At 41.4% G+C, this 22,677-nt stretch overlaps 1 protein-coding gene across 15 annotated transcripts in view; it reads left to right on the top strand.

The window, feature by feature from the left end:
- The window catches only part of ADGRL3 (adhesion G protein-coupled receptor L3), a 491,337-nt gene that overhangs the window by 115,215 nt on the left and 353,445 nt on the right, over nucleotides 1-22,677 (top strand). The window contains exon 3 of one of the 15 annotated variants that reach the window (XM_083862082.1): nucleotides 4,868-4,940. The exons of 10 other annotated variants lie outside the window; for them this stretch is intronic. The gene's annotated coding sequence lies outside the window, so the exon portion shown is untranslated. Of the gene's footprint in view, nucleotides 1-4,867; nucleotides 4,941-14,674; nucleotides 14,818-15,196; nucleotides 15,465-16,396; nucleotides 16,417-22,677 lie in introns of those variants that run through there. 4 more of the 15 variants (XM_083862076.1, XM_083862086.1, XM_083862075.1 and 1 more) reach the window with 4 other exon arrangements.

Raw genomic sequence — 22,677 nt, 5'->3', positions numbered from 1 at the left:
TTTGCCTTTTTGTTAAAGGGTCTTTGCAGAAGTCTGCATCTGTGTGTGACTGCTGCTACCTGGTTTTCACTCTGAAGCTATGCTAATTATCTTTTCCAGAATCAAGGCACTTTCTCCCTTTTCAGTATCCATAGGAACCCATTGGGGATGAAAAAGCCTGAAATTTTTATTCCCAGCTTTTGTTTCCCTTGTCAAAAATAAAGGTATAATGGACAAGAAGAAGCAATTTCATTTAGTCTTCTCATCACAGCAGGTTTTATTATTTGCTTGAATCTCACTGCACTTTATTAAATTATACTTCTGTTTGAGTTTGCAGCATTGCTTTTCAAGGAGAGCCCACTGCAGCCCATTTTGTAATAATATGTGTTTTCATATAAGCTTAGTGTTCACTAAGTGAGCTTGAAATTTCTCCCTGGTCTGCCTAATTTCTGAGTTTGGTGCAGAAACCAAATCACTGCCTGCCCGTTTGTTGCCCCTTGTCCCATCCTGCAGATTGGAGCCTGTCCTTGCTAATGTAGGCAAAACAGAGGTAGGGCTACATCACATTGCTGGCTGATTTTCTTAACAAAACAGGCTTTGCAAAAGCTGCTTAAATTCAATTTGCATTTGTAAAATAAAAACACAGCAGAGCATGGTCCGCTGGGAAATTTTTCATGCTATGCAGGTATATTTTCAGAAGTGGTAATCAAATATTCTGGTGCTGTACACACACGGTTTCTGGTTTAGCTGTGGTCCTTTTGTTTTGTTTGGGATGAAAGTGAATGACTGTTGTTGCTTTCCCATTGAAGAAATCCATTCACAGGACAACAGAAATGTAAGCAGCTCTGAAAGTGTTGTTTATAGGCTTGAAAACGGGTTAAAAGGGAGTTTTGTCATTCCCTAAACCTTCTCATGGTGGTTCATGTGTATGGCCAAAGCCCCTTCATCTCTGAGGGAGACCTGTGGTAGCTGACGCTGAGCCCAGGCAAGTGTGAGAGAGCTTGCACCATCACTGGTGAGATGAAAAGACATTTATTCTTGTATTTGTCATTTTACTGCCTGCTCGTCAGAGCAAACCTGCTTTGTGAATAGTTCCAGGCATCAGGGGGAGCATGCAGAAACTGGTGGGATAATTCAGTAGACTTGAAAAAAAAGTCGCTGGGTCCATATAGGGTACAACTTGATGCCTATGATGTTGGTAGGGTATTATATATTAATGTATAAGTCATATTCATACATTTATTTTTGTTCTACCTGATGTCTGTGTCTGCCTGTAATGTTTTTCTGCTGATTGTGGTCTGAGAACTTTAATTTACCCTCATGGAAACCTTCTCAGGAAGAACTCGCTGGCACTTCTTTCTGCAAAGGGGCTTCTTTTAAACAAGACATCTTGCATAGTTGTTTGGACTGTGAGACCCCTCATTTCCAATTGTGGAGGGTTTCTCCTGTCTTTCCCCAGAGCACTCTGTACCCAGTGTGTAGGTGGCCACTGATTTGTGTGGGGGTGAAGGGCAGGTTTTGGGGTCTCCTCGCTGCTCATGTGGCCACGTAGGACTGAGTGGCCTCAGAAGCCATTTTCTTTTCAAAAGTCTTTAAAAAAATCTGTGAGCAAGGCTTAATTTAAGCATTAGACAGAGACACTGTTTGATAGTTTACAGCCAGTGTGTATGAAGTAAGTATTGCTTTCCTTAAAGAGGAGACATGTATTTTAGCTCAGCTGAGGAATGGGGAAACATGGGCCATAAGGACAATATTGTAATAGAGTCTCCCTTTCTAATACCAAACTGTGTGCTGCACTTCCGAAAAGCCAGGAGTTCTGGGGGCTGAGCTGATCAGAGCTCAGCATGCTTTTTTTTTCCTTGCCTTATAACCCTTGTTAACTTTTCAACTTGTCAAGTACATGGTGGTTTATGAAATTTTAAAGCTAACAGTATGCTGCGTGGGGATGTCAGCGATACGCTAGACTTTTGAGTGCATCCTGAGATGAATAAATCATGAAGTCACAGAAAGTTGCAATTAAAGAACCCAAACCTGGATGCTTGAAATATTAGACCTGGGGTTGTGTGATTTTAAACAATAATCATGGCTGGAAGAAGTCCACACTTGAATTATAGATCAGCAATAGGAAAAAGAAAAAAGTATCTATGAAATATGTGCCTCTTCCAGGTCATCAGACTGATATTTACTGACCTTAAGTGGACTTATTGAAGGAGTCAATTCCCTTCAGCTCAAACAGGTAGATATGATCCTACCTTGGTGGAGATGGAAATTGCCTGGCCTGCTTTCCCCTGGTCCCACTTCTTTATAAATTAAGATAATCCTTCGTTTGATGTTTGCTTAGTCGATGACCTTCCTGTATTTTGCAGAGTCTCTGTAAAGATGCTGCAGGTTATATTCATTTTTGCTAGAATCCACTATGGCTTTAGCTGCTACACTGTGACTGTGGGTCAGGCAGGGGTTGCATTAACATTTCATCCCATCCCCAGCTCCCCAGTCGCCTTTGAGATATTTCTGATTTTCCACAGACTTGAGATGAGCAGCTGATGTCTCATGCTTGCATTGCTTCTTATTTTAGCTTTTCCCTTAAGAAAGTGTGGAAAAAAAATTTGTCATTATGGCTGTGTGTTTCAAGAGGGTCTCTGTGGGAATTGTGTGTTGTCCATCCATAGGGACACCCGGTGAGTCACGTCTTTGACTCCACATCCATGAGTAATCTCCCTGACTTCAACAGGATTACCCAGGTGTTTAAAATAAAACTGTGTTGTAGAGGTCTGTGGGATTATAGGACCAGAAAGATTGGTTGTGTGGCTAGTCACCGAGATTTTCTTTTATTTTCTCATTTTATGAGTTTGAAAAGTCAATAAAAAAAAATGCAAAACACATGCATGATTAAGGCAGGGGCTTAGCTGCTGCTGTGCCGGGAAGTTCACAGTTAGGGTTTCTAGAGGAACTCTCTCATGGTTTTTCTTCCTTAACGTGTTTTCACTATTTAAAAATGTGTATTATGCGTCCCCATATACGGGCTGACAGCACCCCAGTTAAGGTCATTTTAAAGTAAAAGCAAATCTATCTGATCAATCTGACTGGTTCAGGTGGATGCACCGCTTGGCCTCGGTTTCGTGTGGTTTTGTTTTTCTCTCCTCAGTTGTTTCTTGGTCTCACCCTTATTGCTGCGGTTTCCAAATAGCTTCCAGCAGTGCACATCTGTACATGCTCTTTCATCTGCTCCCCAGGGAAAGACGGATGTGGAGCCAAATGTTTTGGTTGTGACAGTTTACATAACCATGCGCACGCTTATGCGGGTAATGTATATGTATGCGCTGTGCCAGAAAAGGGAAGTAGTGCAGAATTACCCTTACACCCCAAAGGTTTGTCCACCTTGAGCAGGTGGTTTGCCAACAAACCCCTGCCCCCTTTGTAAGCAAACTTGACCCAATTGCAAATTTGCACACCCCCACCACTCTGACCTGGGTGATCTCTATGGCCATAAGGGCATTGAGGGCCTCTGCAGTAACAGCCAAGTATATAGAGAGCTTGACTGGAACATTTTTTTTTTACTTTTTGCAGGCTGAAAAAGGTTAAAATTCATCATGTGACCTGGGTGTATATAGAGTCCCAAATGTATTCATCCTTGAAGTCCTCCCTCCTTCCAGGTTGTCCTGTTTCTGACTGCCCTGTGCTGCTATGAGTGTCCTGCCACCATCCCTGTCCTGCAGAGGCTAATGGGGTCCATCTGTGAGAGTTTGTATGGGAAACATTAATATGGGGAAAAGGTAGTTGGAAGCAAAACCTCTAAGTATATGGATTTAATCTTAATTTCTGAAAATTGATTTTAGATTTTATTTTCCCTCCTGTGAAACATTTTTAAAATTATAGGACTGTTAACCTGCTAGCAGAGCTTACTTACTTCAGTGAAAATGGTAGTTTTCTCATGGCTGGAAGCTTACGCAACTGCAAGATAATGTAGAACTCACACATGTCTAATTTTTGTAGAACTCACACATGTCTAATTTCTGATTTAAAACAGAAAAGCTGTGGAAACCTATTGTTAAGATTTGAGGACACTGGTGACATGAGATGTATGTATGTCTTAAATGGACATCAGCTGGAAACGAAGAAACATTATTATTATTATTATTAATAATATATTTTTTTAATTTGTTCCTATCAACAGTGCCATAGCAAACATAAAATCCATGGTAGGGTTGTAGGAATAGTTCTCTTTCACACGCAGCACATATAGGAGAGGGCCTAGATTCACATCTCTTCTTCCATGGTCTTTTACTTCTGTTAATAGGGTTCCTGAGCTGGTTTTACTGAGATGTTCCTTAAAGTGAAATAATTTGAGCATGCAGTCATTCTGCCCCTGTCTGCCCCTCCCCTCCTTGCTCTTCAGTAATTGCATCCTGGTTCACATTAATTTGGCATGCTAATTGTTAGAGTTAAGAAATAAGAGGCTTGCCAAGATGCAGAAGAATTAAAGTGATTGCCCTTTTGTCTGCAGAAACAGTGGAAGCTAATAATTATTACTCTTATATTTTTGTTGTGAAAACTTCTCTCTCCTGTTCTCAGTTTCCCAGACCTGTGTTTTGCCTTTGACAAAAAGCGATCTGATTTGATGTACATAGGCAGTACTTCAGAATCCATCACTCACATCCACAGCCTTCCAAGCTTACTGTATATTAATAAGCAGATGTGTCATCCTGCAGACTGCTCAATAATAGATCTTTTTAAGAACTGCTTTTCCTCTGTGTAGTTCAGGTACTCCAGAACTAGAATTTAAGCACTGCTTTCATTTTATATAGAGATATCAGGAGATACTCAGCTTAATGTAGAGCTGTATATTTGCATTTACAGAACATTTTGTCTTCCTTTTTTCTCTTTGCAGACACAAGGCTTGCAATGCCAAATAGCTCATCAAGATATACAGTGTGCAGAGAGAAAATAATGTCTAACTGTCGGTGGGTTTTTTTTGGCTTTTATTTTTTCTTTCCTAAAAGTACTTCCTTACATTGTTTTTAAAGGAGCCTGAGGAACTGAGAAGTACATAAAACCAGTTTTCCTCTGCCTGGGATGCTTGCTCCCTGAGGATGCAGGGATGCTGCCCTTGCTGAAGCAGCACTTCAGTCTCCTGGGCTCACTCCTGCAAATATCCCTGTGACTTTGCTTTGCTGTCCTGCAAACCCCTTGTCAAGTGGTTTCTTCTGTCCATGCTGGTCAGAACTCTGGATTTTGATGAAAGCCAGAAATCTCCCTGTTTTCTATTAATTTGGCCTCCTCCTGCCTTCTGCTGAAAATAAACAGGGCAGGAGCTGAGCCAGCTGGGAGAGAGCAAGGATATAAAACTGTGTTGGAGGAAAGCTGCTAGGAATGCCAACCAGCTCTCTTCAAGTTTTTCCCCTGGATTCTCAATGATTTTAAGGGAAATCAGGCTTTCTAGGACTCTTGCAAGACTGCCATGTAGAGATAGCAAGGAGCAAACTGAAGTAACACATAGGGCATGCTGACGACCACAAAGGTGCCGTAAAACAAACAGCAGGGCATGTTATTGTTATTATTCAAATATTATCCGGTTCCTGTAACATCTGGGAAGCCCTGACATGGATCGCAACCAGATGTGCTCTGTGCTTTATGACTGCAGAGTTGGGAGGGACACCTGCCCCAGAGCCCCCTTATTGTAAGGCATCATAGATGGAGTGTAGGGAGGCTGTGGGCCAGGGATATATATCAGTGATCCCTCAGCCTGCCAGAGAGCAGAGTCTATTTAAAAATCTACCAAATAAATGCAAGTGGAGATGCATATGTTGATTTTAGTGACACTCACAAGGTCAGGAGGGGTTTTTTGACCCTCTGAAAACGGATGTGGGGTCTGTCTTTGGCATTGCAGCAAGAGGAAGGGTTTATGGGATGACCAGAGAGAGTTTTCCAGCAATGAATGTGTCTCTTCTCTGCATGCCAGTGTTTGTTTGGTTTTCAGACATCCAAGTTCAGGGGAAAAGGTTCCATGGCAGAGTAGAAGTAGATCTTGGTAGCAGTAGAGGTGATGTTCAAGTTGGAGTTAAGCCATGAAAAAAGCCTGGAGATAAAAGCACAGTGTTTATTCTGGATGTGTGAAACAGAGGTAACCACATAAGAAAAACATGCAAGTGGGATGTGGTCAAAGCAACAAGGTGCAGAAAGGATCTTCATGGCAGCATTTTGAAAAAAAAACAAATGTGTCAGACTGATTTTCTGCAAGGCCGCAGGAGAGAATGTTGCAGTAACCAAAACTTGGAAAGGAAGGGATAAAACATTCTGTGGAGCTGGGAGCTCCATAACAAACCCCTTCTTGGGTACAGCAAGGAAAACGTGTGTGTGCAAAGCACAGCCTTAGGAATCCAGGTGCACTTTGGCTTTTGGTGAGCTTAAATAACCTGTTGGGACCATGCTTAAAGCAGAATCACAGCAGGGCGTAAGCAGGACCACAGTGAGGAGGACAGCAGTGTCCCTGGGGAGTAGAAGGAGGAAGATAAAATGGGAGCAGGAAGAAGCAGGGAGGGGAAGAAAACGTTGTCTCGGCTGCTTCTTGCATACTGATAAATGTTTTTGTAATAAAAACCTTCCTGGAAGGAGGAAGAACTGCATGGCCAGGCTTCCCAGCACAGAAGAGCATCACTTGGAGCTGCAGGGGGCCTAGTTTTCTCAATTGGGTTATGGCACTCAAGCTGATTTTAACATGAGACACTGTGTGCAGTGTGTCATAGTTCCTGTTCTGTTTCAGCCTGTTGGGTTTTTTTCTGGTAAACATTAACTTTTAATTTTTTTTTAGTTTTTTCTACTAATTAGTCACCCATCCACTTTCAAGTTGTGTCCAACAGCTGAATTTTACATGGCTTTCCCTAGGCAGCAGTTTGATTGGCACCTCTTCTTCTGTCCAGCTGCCAGTGTCCACAAATCATAAACCCCCCCAATTTATCTTTCTGCCCTTCTTTCAAAAATGAGTGAAAAGAGCCCCTGGATTCCAAGGCACAGGAGAGGGAGTAAAGGCAATTAAAAGAGACCCAAAAAAGAGTGGTTGCATTGTTCTTGCTTCCTTAGGAAGCATGCAAAAAAAAGTTGCACTCCAAAATCTGGGGGAGTTAGAAAGTGCTTTTTATTTTAAACAGACTTCACCGTTGCTGTGGAGTGGGCTGTTTTTTGTGGATTTTCTTTTGGGAAAATTGTTTTTTTCTTTCCCTCCCCCCCCCCCCCCCCGATTTCATTTAAATCTAGTGAAATTTCTGCTGAATCTTCAAGGCAATGAATTTACTTATGCAGTCCTTATATATATTTGTAATCAGATGGATTTTAAAGCCAAAGGAGTGCTGCCTGCTTTCCTCAAGTCAAAGGAAACTTGCTTGTAGTTGTAAGGGAGGTGTATGAAACACCTGGCTTGGTGCAGAGCTTTGGCAGTGGAAAGACTCCTTAAAAACTCCTAATTGATTCTAAAAATTAAGCCATTATGTAAATGTTTGTAATTCTGGGCTGCTCTGAGAAGCTTCATTAGTAGGAATGTAAGAACAGGAATTAATTTTACTTACGTGTAATGAAGAGCGGATGGGTCCTGAGGAAAGGCTACAAAGAGGAGGGAAAGGGATGCTTGTTCCCCCTTTACCAGCTCTCTTCATGAAGTGCCATTTCACAGGGATTTGCTTCCTATTTGTTTTTATTTTATTGGGGAGGGGATATCTCTGAATATATGGCAAGATACTACACTTTTAATGTCTCCCATGAATCCCTCATAAGGGTAGGACAATGTGGAAATGTGCAGCCAGTGTTGCATTACAGGGATGCATTAGAGGTCTCTGTCTCCACCAGTAATGACCAATTAATGACCACTGAGATAAGCAAATGAGAAGTCAGGGCTGCTTAGAGCTTTAACTCATTATTTCCTAACCACCCCACCCATGGACAAAGAGGCCAATATTAGTATAGTTTTATTTAATGAATATTTTAGATGAGCATGAGACTCACTTCATGGTCTGGCAGGGGGGCTGCCTGGACATTTTGCTTCCAGCCTGTGTGATATCTTTATGAAATCACATGACTGGAAGAAAATCCCAGATCAGTGTGGTGGCTGGAAGAAATTTGTTCAGTTGCTGTTCAGCTGAGATAGGCTGGTTGGATTTCCAGGAGGACTTGGCAGAAGCTTTGATGTTGATGCACTTCAGGTCAATGGAAGTGAAATTTCAGGTATACTTCTTTGCTGTGCAAAATGAGCCAAAAACCATCATGTATGCACTCTCACAAAGTGGAGTTCACCATTGTAAACCTCCAGGAGTTTTGCTGGGCCAACTCAGAGAGAAAAACAAAGAAATAGACAAGGTGGTGACAAAAGAGGGGTACCCTCATATCTGTTGGACATCAGATTTTCAAACCCATAGTGAAATAAGAAATGCTCATTTATTTCAATAATTAAGCTGAGAAGCAGGGACTTAAGGTAAAATCTTGGCTCCACTTGAAGGTGGGGATACTTCATCATTTATGTGTCTCTAAGATGTACATTGTACTCCCTACATTGAATTTTATTGGTTTCACTGGGCACCTGGTCTTGTCTCAAAGCTGGATGTTTAATGACTGGTACTAATAAAAGTTACTGACCAATCAGGATGGCAGAGGAGGCTTGGAATAAGCAAAGCAGTCAGAGAAATTTCAAAAGAGTGAAGACAACTGGATGGGATTGGACAGGCAATGCCATTAGCAGTGAGGGCAGAAGGGTGGAGAACTCCACATACGATGCCACTAAAACCAGTTGCCTTTTCCAATAGTGAGAAATGCCTCAACCAGCACTTGTGTGTGGGACCTTCAGCAGCAAAAACACAAGTGAGGGGGAATATGCAGCGCCTGAGAATGCTCTTCTGGCTGCTGGGACTGGACTGTTGACACCCTGGATACAGAAGTTGTACTACCAGGCGTATTTCCCGACCTGCTGCTGTTATATTTTTGTTGACAGCAATGGCTGCTGCCACTGGGAGCCTTCAGCATCCTCAAGCAGAATGTGTCCTTTGTTTTGGGAGAAAAAAAAAAATCCTGCTTTTATTGCTTCATCCTGCACAGCCTCACACAATGTGACAGTGTGAACCCTCTGGGTTTTATAATGTGGGCTCCCTTTGCCAGGGCTTAGGGGGAGAGTGATGTTATTAATGAGCTCTTTTGTGTGGCTGCTGGGCAGAGGGGTAGGAAAGTATAGGGGAATGTCCTTTTGTATTGCCCAGGCATCAAATGCAAGTGCTTTGTAATAACAGAAAGGAACAGACAGGGGAGCCCTTGTAAATACATTTAGAAGAGGCTGTGGAGGTGATACAGATGCAGGTTTATATCTGTGGCTTTAGGAGGGAAGGACAATTAGGTGTTTCCATGAATGCCCCTCACTGCTGCTTTCATTCCTGCATCCTGGGAGCCTTGCTGGGTCTCCAAGCACCCCTCGAATCCACACAGTATGTAAGTCCTCAAAAAAAGAAAGAAAATGACAGTGATCAAGAAGTTGTTTTGCTTTCGTGCCACACCTTCAGGGAGACAATGGGGAAGTTTCATTGCTCATGAGTGCTGAATTTGGGCTCCTAGCTGTGCCCTGTTATTCAGGAATGAGGCATTATGTGCCTGGGGAGAAGGTATTTAGCTCTTCTCCTTCCAGGTGTTTCGCATGTTGGGTGCTGGAGGAGATTCTGTTTTGCAGCAGCTTGTTGGAGTGCTCCTGCTTGGTCACATGAGAGAAGGCTGCTGGAGGTGTTGGTGAGTGATCAGGGGTTCAACGATTGAAAATTCTTATCAGCAGAGAGAGGAATGTGCTTTTTTCGGGGCTGGTTTTGTGAAGTCTTTGAGGCTTTCTCAATCAACAGAAATGGGATTTAGGTCAAATTAAATTGATGTGTTTGCAATAAGACACTGAGTCCATTTCCACTGGTTGCATCTCTTGAGTGGTGTGCAGTGGTCCTCTCTGATCCTTTCCACTCCTGGATACTGTTACTGCTCCTCCTTTTGCCTAAAACACGTGTAAGGTAATGCTTTACACAGTGTTATAAGGGCTTAATGTTTGTCTCAGGTATTCAACCCAACGTGAGGCTATGCTCAAACTTAAAATGTTTTAAAATGTGAATTAATAGCTCCTAAAATGAGTGTTTCTGGTGGTGGCAATGTTTCTCAGCCAGAAGTGGAAAGGAGAATTGAAAGATGAAGGCTGCTGTGTTATTTGAAGCCCCATATTATTGCACTTTGAAAGGGTTTATGGGGGTTCTGGTTGCTCAGGGAAAAGCAGGGGCAGGACACAAATAGGCTATGAGGAGCTCCGTGTGTCTCTGAAACCCTGCCTTCATTATTATGCAGTGCAAGTGGCTGTTGGCACAAGAACAAATTCCACTGTAAATTATGTGTGATTTACATGAGAAGCTCATTAATTCTCTAACACCGGATTTAGATGGTTTCATTTGTAAAGGGTGTCATTTTAAACACCGCTCAAACATATTTCCTTCTATCTGCTGACTCAGAGTGTGTGCTGAGAGATGATAAACAATAAAGTGTGTATGTGTTCATAAATACATGCACACAGACACACATTAGAAAATGGAATCAATTAGAAGGTGTGCTTTGTGTTTAGCAGTGCTGCCTGTGATATACAGATTGGCTGCCTGTTTTATAATTTTGTCTGCCTCAATGCTTGTGTGCTGTGGACATTGTTTTGCATTTATTGGTGCAGAGGTAAGCCCTTTTAATTTTGATTTTTAGTATTCAGCTTGTATCATAATACTTATTCTGTGCTGCTTCAACCCTCATTTTAAGAGCTTCCCCTTCCTGCACAAGCCTCTGCCCTGACTTTGGGAGCAGCAAGACTCAGCATGAATGAGCAGTACACTTCTGTGGGATAAGCATAAGCGGAGTCTCTTTTTTTCTTTTTTGTTGTGTGTTCCTGATTTTTCTCAGCTCTACCATAACTCAGAAATTTGGCAGAAATAATAGTCAGGAGGCAAAAAGAATATCCCTCAGTGGAAATACTTTTTTTTGGGAGGCTCTGCCTCTTGTTCCAGGACAGACACAGCTGATAGGCACACCAGAAGTGTCTGTGGTTGTAGCTCATATGTTGAGGCAATGAAGTCCATAGTTTCATTTAGTGCTTTTGCATTAAGCAGCATGACCCTTCTGCATTAGCTGAAAGAATTATATGCTCATTTTCAGCTTGCACTTATTGTTTTAATCCAGCATCTGGAGCTATGTGTTCTCTGATATAGGGCTGATGTCGAAATTTGGATGATGGTGTAAGTGTTTTATCATACATTCATGTGCTGTTTGGGTTTAAGTTGCAGCTTATAATTATTTTAAATGGGCAGTTGCTCTTTAGAAAAATCTTAAGCTTGATGCAAACAATAAATGCAGGACAAGCTGCCAGACTCACCTTTGAAGTCTCTCTGGCCTAAGGAAACTGTTCCTTGACATCTCATTACTTTCCTTCTCTTATTAGAAACAAATGTGGATTTCCTACACGTAGATTAAATATGGCCTGAATTAAGAAAGCTGAGTTAGGCAGCAGCAAAAGAGGAGAAATTATGCCATGCTCCGCTGCGGTTTTGTTTATCAGGACATAAGTCTGAATTTATTATTTTTATGACTTGTAAGTTAGTGCAAGGAAAGAAAAAGGAGCAGTCATTTTTTTCCTATGACAATCAATCTACTGTTTCATATGCATTTAAACAATTTTGCCACAGGGAAAAGAAAAACATGCCTGTCTTAAGTAACCTAAACATCCATGGTGGTTGTTCTTCTGCACGTAGCAGGGCTTGGGCTTTCCATGCTCAGTGACAATTTTTTTCTGTTATGTGGAGAAAGTGATTTTGACTCACAAGGTATGGGAAAATGTAGCCAGAGTTTCAGTGGAGGAGGAGGAAAATCCTGTAGCGCTTGTGCTTCTGAACAGCATATAGCAGACCTTCCCTGTGTTTTTTTGTTTGTTTTTTTTTTTTTTTTTTTTTTTTTTTTTTTTTTTTTTTTTTTTTGGCCCCAAGCTGAAGTTTTATGTCATGACCTGTCTGCACCACTTGCTAGGAGTGGATAAACATGTTTTTGAAAATAGAAATACTGGCAATTTTTTTTTCCAACAGAACTTCTTGCATTCAAGCTCCTGTTCTAATTTATTAGAGACAAAATTCGAAGGAAGGGGGAAACCAAACCAAGAAACATTGTGTATTTTAATTTGTCTTGAACAACTTCTCACAGAATAGCACAGGAACAACATTTTGTTTAATGTTACAAGTGTTGCAAAGGTGGTGACTGTGCTTTGCCCCTTTCCTCACACTTGCTGTATCTTGAGCTGGAGGTGCGTTGGGAGGGAGTTAGGATGAGATATATATACATGGTTATGGGTTGCAAACAGGCAGAAATCCTATACCCAAAGCCAGCAAGTGGCAGACTGGGTCACTCTTCAGATGCTGCCACCCTCTGTACACATAAGCCACTGAGTGTTAACCTTGTGTTGGCCTGATGTTTTTTTCTGTAGTGCATTTCTTTTGAAAATCCAGTGCTTCTGCAAGCATAAGATAGGTTCTTCCTAGCCTGGTATTGCTTCAGCTTGGCCAAACTTTAGGTCTGGAAAACCATTTTGAAAATATTTCATGGGGTTTTTTTTTTAGAGGGAATGTGTTTAGGTCAATTCTGTTTGAACTGTCCTAAAATATTTTACCCTCAGAGGGCATTTGTGATTTCAGCCAGCTGTTCCCTTATAGACTGAGAAGGGGGTCTGTGCCTGGTGCAAATCTGTGCAAGTATTATTGGAAAAAAATTTATAGGAACAGTGCCAGATGACACCAGCTGTTAATGGCACTCATTAAGCATCATGTTCTAACACATTGTTATTTTCCAGTGTAGATGAGCCCTAATGAACTCTCTCTTTCCTTTCCCCAAACCCATCATGCAATGTACTGTCTTTAGTGGAATATTTTAATTCTTTGTAAATTTTCATAAAAAAGTTTTTTTGTCATTTGAAATGTAAGCAGAGCACCTAGTGCTTATTTATGTATGAGATTGGAGGTGAGATCCTCTTGGTTATAAACAGTTTCCATCTTGAAAAATATACAGCTGTAGGTAAGCAAGATGGACAAAATGTGGGAGAAAAGAATTACCCTTATTTGACAGGTCTACTGAGACAGAAAGGGAAAGCAAAGATCCCTAGTTCTGCAGACTTACAAGTCTACAGTGTAATCCCATTTGGAGAAACACAGTAGAATACAGGAGTGAAACGTACCTTATTTCTCTAAAGGAAAGCTCCAAGAACATTCTTTAGCTTATGTCCATGGTACATAAAAGGGCAGGCCAAGTATTTCCAAAGATAAAATGAAACATTCTGCCAGCAAACTACTCTGTATGTGTGTATATATTCATACACACACATACATACATATATATATGTATATGAAAAGTGTACTACATTGCTTCTGTATGAGGATGTTTGGGTTTGGTTTCTGCATGGTACTGTTCATACCAAATGTGTATGTAGGTCGTTTTGTTTCCAATCAAAGCACTGAAAAAAATCAGAAGTTAATGCTATGCAAAGTGGAATGAGGCAAGCATGTCACCTGTAATGTGACAAGGTATTAACTTCTTAAGTCAGAGAAATTTAGCTGGACAGGCTGGAGTTTTAATCTGACTCCTGACTGCTGTGTCAAATAAATTTCTGCTAAGTGAGGCAAATGTTTATAATTAATTTCAGAGTGGCTTAATTTTTGCATGTTAAGCAAATTGATATCTTGTCTTATGCTCTGAAGCAGGGAGGCAACTCAGCATGAGGTTGTGTGTGATTTATTTAACAAGAGACCAGCTTAGGGACTCTGAAGTCATGCTTGGAGTTGAGCTGGTGCCCAGCATTCATGCACTGTGGCATTATGTCTCTCAAATGGCAGGTTCATGGTGAGGCAAAATCAGAAGTTCTAAAACTCAGAAATTCACAGATGAAACTCAAAGTTTATGAGCTTGTCTCTTTTTGTGGTGGTGGTGGTTTGATGCTGGCATAACTCTAATGACATCAGGCACTTAAGGAGTGACACTGCTGTAATAAAGACCTGGAGACTAATGGTGTTTGCAGTACCATTTCTCATCCAGTCTTTGTCTGCTGCTAAAAGCTCCTTGTTTGATTCTGCTCACCCTTTTCACAGCTGAACACACATCAGTTGACCAACAACAGTTTCTGCCTTTGGTGCTCAGGATACCAATTTATTTTTCCACCCAAGCAGAAGCAAAACTTAGGTTGGCTCAGTTTCTGAGGTCAGACAAAATCTGGTTTATGGCTGTGGGCAGAAGATCTAACAGTGGTAATGTTAATTCATAAAATGACTGATCAGTTGTTTTAAAGGCCAGGGGAAGCTTAATGCAGCACAGGACAGACATTGTTATCCTTTCAGTGGTGCTATGTACAGTTCCGTATAGATTATGCTGCTCCTTGCCTTATCTTCATTTATCTTCACTGAACAGTGGCCACTGAAGGTGCCACCTTCTTGCTGGACCCTCTCCTGCAGTTTGTGTCTGGCCCACGCAGAACACGTTAATATTTTATTTCTGAGTTAATGTGTATCTTTAATACTGTTTCTCTTAGGGGCTTTCCCACTGAATTATAAGGAACTTCTGTTTGTCTATAAAGCCTGATCTCCTGAAGTTGAGAGAATGATTATGGAGGAAACACACTAGTTCTTAAAATGCTACAAGTGGTGTTTCATCCCATCCCTCCCCTCCTCCCATGGCTTAAAATCTTTAAGGATCCCTAAATAGGCACTTTTTAAATCAAAGCATTAAGAAGCAAAACTGTGCTGAATTATGAGCCAGATGTTGATCCTGGTAACTCAGGTATGCCATTCCCTCACACCCACTCAGCTTTCCTTGTGGCATGTCCCCAGAGAGGATCCTGGAGCTGGATGCAGGCTGGGATCAATCCCCAGCCTGTGGCATCTGTTTGCTGAGGGTTGGAGCTGCTTGTTGAGTTGCAGTTGTGTGAACTGAGAAACGGAGACAACGTGATGTTGGGAGTGAGCCTGGATCTTAGGAACGCATTGCTTAAGTGACCTGAAACTAAGCTGCTGTCTGTGTGCCAAACCGAAGTTAAAAGCCATGTGGGCTTCAAAACTTTCTTTTTTTAAGAAAACACTTGTTAAAGAATAAGCTGCATTCAGTGATGGATTGCTTGTTGCTCTTGCCCAGCTATTTGTACTCTCAGCTTTGAATTACGCTATACACCTGAGGCCTTGCATTATAGGGAGCACGGTATGCACAGCAGAGAGCTGAAAATTTGGCCAAAACATTTATGTCTTGAAGTGCTGAATTGGGGGATATTACTGGAGGAAGGTAGTGCTGCTCTGCTTTCTCAGATCAGACTAACAAGGAGGAGGGATTTTTCTCATAGCAGTTCTTCCCCCTGGCTTTTTCAAAGTTTTGCTTGGGACTCTGTCTGGGGTAGCTTTGAATGTTGCATGAAGCATTTTAATTCTCAGCTGCAGGTAGGTGCTATTCCACGTCTGTAGCTTGTACAGAGAAAAATCAGGAAATTAAGAAAAAAATGTTTTGATTTTTTTTTTTTTTTTAACCTGATAGGTGGTAGAGCATGGAAGGGAAAGGCTTTCCATGCGGAGCAGAGGAGGAAGATGCTGGGTGTGGAAGAGGGCTGTGCTTTTATTTTTATATTTCCAAGACCCCAACTTACTTTCTAGGCAAAGAAAGAGGAAGGATGGTGGGGGCAGGCATGATTCTGGGGCATCTGGCCCCAGTGAAGCTCTTGCTGGTGATTAGGTCCATCTTGAGATCAACCTTTCTAGCTAACACATAATTACTGGGGTTTTGTTCCTACTTTGAATGGTTAACATATGATATGTCTATACATTGTTTTTCTTGCAGCTTATTTTTTTTCCCTTCTCGTGTGATTTGCAGGATTTACACACTTGGTTTGTGTTGATGGTGCCTCTCCTGACAGTTCTTTGTATAGAAAGGTTAAGGTGGCTCATGAAGACAGGAGTATTATGCTTGAGTCTGCCATTAGTCATCCTTAGCCGCTTGCATACTAATTTGGCACTAAATCATGACTTCTTTTTATAACTAAATGCCACCATTTTAGGCAACTCTACTTGTGCAACTTGCAGTCAGGCTGATGAACCAGTCGAAAATGATGGCACTGCACAGCTTCTCCCTTTCACATATGCCCATTCTCCAAATGTGGTAGGAGGACTGGAAAATACAGCCAAGTGAACAGAAAATGCAAATTGGCTTCATATTGTTTCTGAAGCAAGTAGCTTTCTATAGGAGAAAATCTGAAAAATTTGGAATATGCTACTAAAGTTTGCATGAGAACTTCTGCATCTCCTTACAAGAAGTGAAGTAGTGCTCTCCTGGCAAAGGCAATTGTGAAGAGTTATGTTGCAGTTGGATTTCTCTCGATACTGAAACTGGATTAAAAAGGTAATAAATGTTACCACACTTGCTTTCTCCTTTTGCCTTTGGAAGATGATCTGGCAGTGCAGAGGACAGCATCAGAACTAAAGGAGGCTTTATTTGTCTCTTGGGCACAAGTCTTCTTCAGGGAGAAGGTTGTTCATCTTTGTACGGAGGTGGGATCATTGACTTTTTCATCTGCAGCTGTCTAGGTACTGTTTCATACCTCAGGGGGATTTGCTGGATTGTTTTTTCTTGTAGCTGTATTACTTTGTCATGAGTGTGGTTCTCGGTCTGAATTTGGTGGAGCTGAAATCCGCTGACAGGACAAACAGTGAGCAAACATTCAGGGCACCTCCTGGCCGACAGTTTGATGAAAGAAGTGGGCAGGACTGTATTTATGAGCCATTGCCCCTTAGCTATTTTCACGAGCATAATAAAAGGTTTCTTTGATTTTTTTTTTTTTTTTTTTTTTGTTTTGTTTTTGTTTTGTTTTGTTTTGTTTTGTTTTGTTTTTACCTTTGCTGCTTGTTAGGCTGAGGAGCCCTATCAAGTACAAGAAAAAAATCACTTGCCAAAATCTTCAAATACAGCTCAGAAATTAAACTTTGGGCCTCAGTTGTCAATTTGCTCTGTGGTTTTCTTCAGTGTTCCTCTTTTTTACCCTTTCCATAGCTCAACCTTATATGCATATGACTATGATACCCACAGTCAGTTTATGGTATCCAGAAGAACAGCATGTTACTTACAAGGGTTTGGTTTTGGGTTTTTTTAAATAAGATTAGTTAAAGATATAAGTCCAGTAAATAATACAGTCTGATTTATGACTGTCTTGGGATATCTCCTCCCCTTCTCAGCTTTTCTGCAGTGACAGATGGAAGAAAATATCTTCCCCATTTTAAGAGTTAGTTACAACTGTGCACAAGGACAGGCACCACGTGGACCTCAGTGGGAAGTAGTTTTGATTTCTTGAACGTGGATCATGTTCCAGCCAGCTTCAGAAGTGAGACCCCCCTGATTGATATTTTTAATGAGCTATGGGAGAGTGTTAAAACTGCCTGCCTGTCTACCTACGAACCCTCAGGGTAGAGAGCTGAATCACTGTGAAGCATTAGAAGAGGCTATCTAACCAGACATTTTCTCTGGTGTAAATGGTATTCGTGCATATGTGCATCCCTTTATTCTTTTTAATTTCTCTGTTTTCTTATAAAGCAGCTTGAATGACTATGCTTCCATCAGCAGCCTCGATTAACTCTTGTCTAGCTGACAGCCTGAAAACAATATAGCAGTCACAATTTCCTTGCAGGTTTCAGCCACTGAAACAAATTCAGTCTCCTTTATATTTTTTTCTACCCTAAAGATATTGAAAGGGAAGCATATGTGGAAGAATAAGTGTTTGTGTGCATGGGGATATGTTTGTATGTGTGGATTTGTTCCGTGGGCCAGTAAATGCCCTAGTTGACCTGGAACCTGAAGGAATACCTGTGAATAGGGCGCTTTATAATGAAAATAGATAGAAAGCCTTTGGTAGTGGAGCTTAAAGGAATTAAGGAAAATATTGGATTCTGGGTGCAGTTTCAAAGTTGTTTTCATCACAATGGAAGTGGCATAATCAATATGTAGCTCTTTGGCTGTTAACTCTTCAGATTTAGCTGAAATCACATTAAATGGAATAGATTTTATTTGTGGCTTGGGCAGTAGGGTTATATTTAACTGAACTCTCTGGAAGTCAGCTATTTGGGAGCTGCCAGCTCTTCACAAAGTGATGCTGTCGTGTAGCTGTACCCAAACAAATCATGATATCATTCTTTTATCATTACTGATGTGGCTCCTGCTTTATAAACACCAGCTAAACACAAAAAGTTCTGCTGGTGTGTGTCCTGTTTGCTCCTCCTAATTTGCCCATTGATTTCTTTCCCCATCTGGACTCAGGTGAGCTTTGTTACTCCTTTCCTATTCCAAGGCATCTTTGCCAGAAACAGTCTCCCTGCCATTGATTTGAAAACCTCTGCTGCAAGCAAAAATGTGGGCCAGAGTTTTGGGAAGGTGAGGATCTGGGCTGAGTTTGCAGCTGTGTGGAGCATCTGTAGCCATGAGAGATATCAGTGGGAACAGTTGTATTTACCACTGCTGAAAATGACACGTGTTGGTTTTAAGTTCAATATTCACACAGTCAGTCTGTAATAGAATCTACAGTTAGGAAGACAACAATAATTATTTCTATTAACTACCAAAAAAAGCTAGCAATAGATCCATTTGAAAGGCCTTAGAAGCCAGTATTTCTAATCGCAAAACACTCTGTAAAAAATTATTTTTGCGTCTTACAAAGAAACCACCATACCACACAAATAGAATCCAAATGAAAAACTGTCTTGTATTCTGGAGATGCTGTCATGAGAAAGGCCTCCTATGTAGCATCTGTTCACACTTCCCACATATTGTGTAAATATATCCACTTCAAGTATTTAATCTTCCCAGAAGTTATGCTTGCCTTTCTTCTCCAAACAAGAAAGCTGGAATCCTCTCCCTCCTTACAAAACCCACCTGTAGCTTGGCAAACTACCAGATTAAGGTTGTTTGGGTTGGGTTAGGATTTTTTTCTTTTTTTGATAATGCTCCAATTTTAAATTTTGCATAAAAGCTGTAAATGTTTCTGGAGTTATGACTGATCTCATTTCCCCCTTTCTCTCATTCCCTAGGAACGTTCCTAATAAGTTACTCAGTCTCTCTCTCTTCTGAACAGGGAGAATTTCAGCCATAAATAAGGCAACACTTGAAATCGTAAATAATGTTTGGACAGCTTGTGCTGAGGGCTTCCCAAAGGGAAGGAGTTATTTTGTCATGGCAGTATGTTGTGGGGCTGTCCAGTGCCGTGCTTGGAAGCTGATGGTGTTGCTCTGGAGCAGGCTGTTGTGCAGAATGCCTCCATGTATCTGGAAGCTGGGTTGTGACTCTTGAAAAGTTGGCTTGTGGGATAGCAGAGTAAATGACACTGATGAGAAGAGGGAAAGGGGAAAAAGGAAGGGGGAGAACTGAAGCCAGCAAAAACTCACTGGTGCTGAGAAATTCCATGCTAAGGCTGAAACTGCAGCTTTATCTCATGACTTGGTGGGGAAAAAAAGAGGCAGGAACATATGTCAATGACAGATTGCCAACCTTAGCATTTAATTCCGGGCATTTTGTGGGTTTATAGGATTTGCTGACAAAAAGATGAGGGGGAAGGGTTGGATGGGATGTAATTTCCTGAGTGTTCTTCTTGTAGAGGAAAAAAAAAAAAATCTCAACCCATCTTCTTTTATTTGAATATATTGGAAACAGCCTGAACAGTCGTAGTTTTTCATTAGAGTAAATACCTTTGAGTTATGACACTTTTTCTCCTTTAAAAGCAGTTTCCAAAGCATTGGAGAAGTATGCATAATTAAATGCTTTCCTTATTTGAACTTCATTGGGAGGCAGTCTATTTCTTTCTTCATTTGACACCTCTGTGCTGTGCAGACTCGTGGTCTGTTGAAATGTGCGTGTTCACAAAGATGTGAAGAGCCCCAGTCTGCCTCTTCCACAAAGATGTGTAATGAGCAATGTTTTGAAGACTTCTGAGAAGCATGACAGCAAGGATATTAAAAGCTATGCCCTGTATTGCACCCAAGTGCAATAGACACCGAGTAGCCACAGTATGTAAAAGTTCTGTGTGCTCTCTTGCTTTGGCTTTTTGTGTCTAAATTTTTATCTACCCATGAAGTATCCATGCTCTAAAAATCACTAACCTGCTTTTGGCATAGGCCCTTGACAGGGAACCATTCTAAGTGATGCAGTTAGAATCTGAACTTTTAGGAATTTTGTTTGGATACTCTGGATAAGATATACTGAGTGGACAAGCTGGAGGAAGTTATTAAAACTTTGCAGGAAAACCATGGAGCAATTGGAATATAAATTATTTATTTTTATTTCTTTGCATTTTTTTTCCTTTCTGGACCAATTCCTAGAAGAAGGAAGTGGGGAAGGGCTTTTTTTGCTTTGGAGGTATGACCTGTTTCTCTCTTGACCAAGAAACAGCTTGGGAAAAGGAGAATGCTGCTCTGATGAAGGGATTGAAGCATTTTCAGAAAAGGCTCTTGGTTAAAAGCCTTTCAATATTCATAAAGGCCCTGTTTAAGTGTATATCAATTTGATGCTCTTTTTCTCATTGAGCAGAGAAACATGCTCTGCTCAAGGAGGAGAACTCCAGGAGTACATGGAGACTTCTTTCAGGGTAGGGTGCCAGTTTGCAAAAAAGTATGAGGTTACAATTTTTTCCCTTTTTGCATCAGCATCTAAGGAGAAGTCAAAGGCCTTATCTTTTGGCTCTGGATTTTCTCAGTATGTACTCGAGTGAGTTTTAGGTTCCCTAGCATTACAGAAGGAATGTATGTGTTAGTTTTTATTTTTTTTTTCCTGTTGCTGATGTAAGTTTTTGCAGATTGGAACCTCTGTTCTGATTATGGTGGGGTCATCCTAACCTGAGCAAATTTGATACTACAAGATGTGTGTGGTTCTGGGTTGCTTGATAAACCTTGTAAACCCCATGGGTGACGCCTCTAGTGGAAATTAAAATATATCTTGAGCCCTTTGTGCCCTAAGTTTTCTGAGCTGAGAAACTGCTCTAACAAAATTATGTTTTATGTTCTCCATGAGTTATTTGTTAATTTCAGGGTTCATGAAATAAAAACGGTAGACAGGCCAGTCTGCAGTACTTGTTAAGCCCATGAGCTTGTCTTTGCTGGTTGAGAGACTTGAAAATCCTCAGCAAAGTGTGGCTGTCCATAATAATCTTCACTGATCTGCCATGAAAGGCTTGGGGTGAGCTGGCAGAATTCTCTGGTAAACCAGAAGATCATATAATCACCCACAGCATGCCATTTCTTGCAGTATTCTCTTAGGATTTTAACATGCTGAAATCCATCCCTCTCAGGCTCATGAGGGTTACAAAGCCTGTGGGGATGGCAAGTGGTGTTTTTTAATCCTGCTCTGAGGCTCTGTGGATTTATGTCCTTCTCTGCTCCATTTCGTTTGGTTTTGCCAGCAAAGAGTTTTTTATTTGCAGTAGTCTTTCGTACTGCAGATTGAGTGACTTAAGCTTGGGCTTTAACAAAATGCATCTCTGAGCAGGTAGAAACTCTGAATTAATGAGAAAGGGGTATGTCTCTTATCTGTGTAATAAGTTTCACCATCACGTGTGTCAGCACATGCTGCTGGTTCATCCAGCTTCATGACACGCATGTAGGCAGAGAAGAGAGAAATGTGTGGCTTAGTATTGTCTATTGGGCTTGAAGAAAGACAGTAGAGAAATACTTGTCTGCCTAGTCCTGTGGCAAACCCATGATGAAAAGCTGAGATCCCTGTCCTATTTGGCGCATGTAGGCAGGGCAGTTTGTAGGGTGATTACATACCCCAGTGGTGTAAATATCAAAAGGGAGGCTCTCTTGCGTGCCTTTCCTGAAAGGTGCTTGTTCTAAAGTCCTGGAGTGCTAGAGACCAGGCCTAAAATCCCTCTTCCCCTGCCTGGGGCAATGACAAGAGGTAAAATTTTGATACAGAAGAGTTTCAGTCTACAGACTGCTGCTACCTGGGCTGTCAGGGCAGGGACATTAAAGCATCTCCAAAGTTGATTCTCATTTGGAATGTAATGGTTCCTGTGTTCTTTTTGGAGAAACGTCTGTCTGATTGTAATCTTTTGCCTAAGACTGTAATTAGCAAATGCCCCATTTTGACCATCAAGGACTGAGTCCAGCCCCTTTGCAGTGGGATTCTTTCCCTAAGAGAAACTCACTGAGTTGTCTGGCTTATGTGCGTGCACACACACATATGTATGTGCATACCTTCTACACAGTAATTTGCTGTAAATTGCTGCCAGCTTTTGAACTTAATGGGGAGGATGGAAAGGCCAAGAAAACCAGAACAGCAGAGAGAAAAGCCCACCCCACCTTTCAAGCATCTAAGGTTCTCTTAACAAAACCTGTGTTGCTTGCAGGGCCCATTTGGCATTAATGCAGCCTTGACTAATATTTTTGCAGCTGGATTGGTGCTAACAAAGACAGTTAGTTTTGGAAGGACCTCCATGAAGAACTCTATGTTGCTTAATTTCAAAGTCCCTGGATTGCTTGAGTGTGGGAAAGCATGTGGAGGGCTGTGGCTAAATGGTTGTCCCATCCTGGTGCTCTGGGCTAGGCATTCACTGTAGGTGGTGGTTAAGGACAAGGGCATGTCAAGCCAGGATAGCTATGGGAATCAAGGGATAATAGATGCCTAAGA

The sequence above is a fragment of the Zosterops lateralis genome, assembly GCF_965231275.1.
Source record: "Zosterops lateralis genome assembly, chromosome: 5".
Taxonomy (NCBI): domain Eukaryota; kingdom Metazoa; phylum Chordata; class Aves; order Passeriformes; family Zosteropidae; genus Zosterops; species Zosterops lateralis.
Note: the sequence above shows the minus strand (reverse complement) of the source record. Positions and strands in the feature narration are given on the sequence as shown.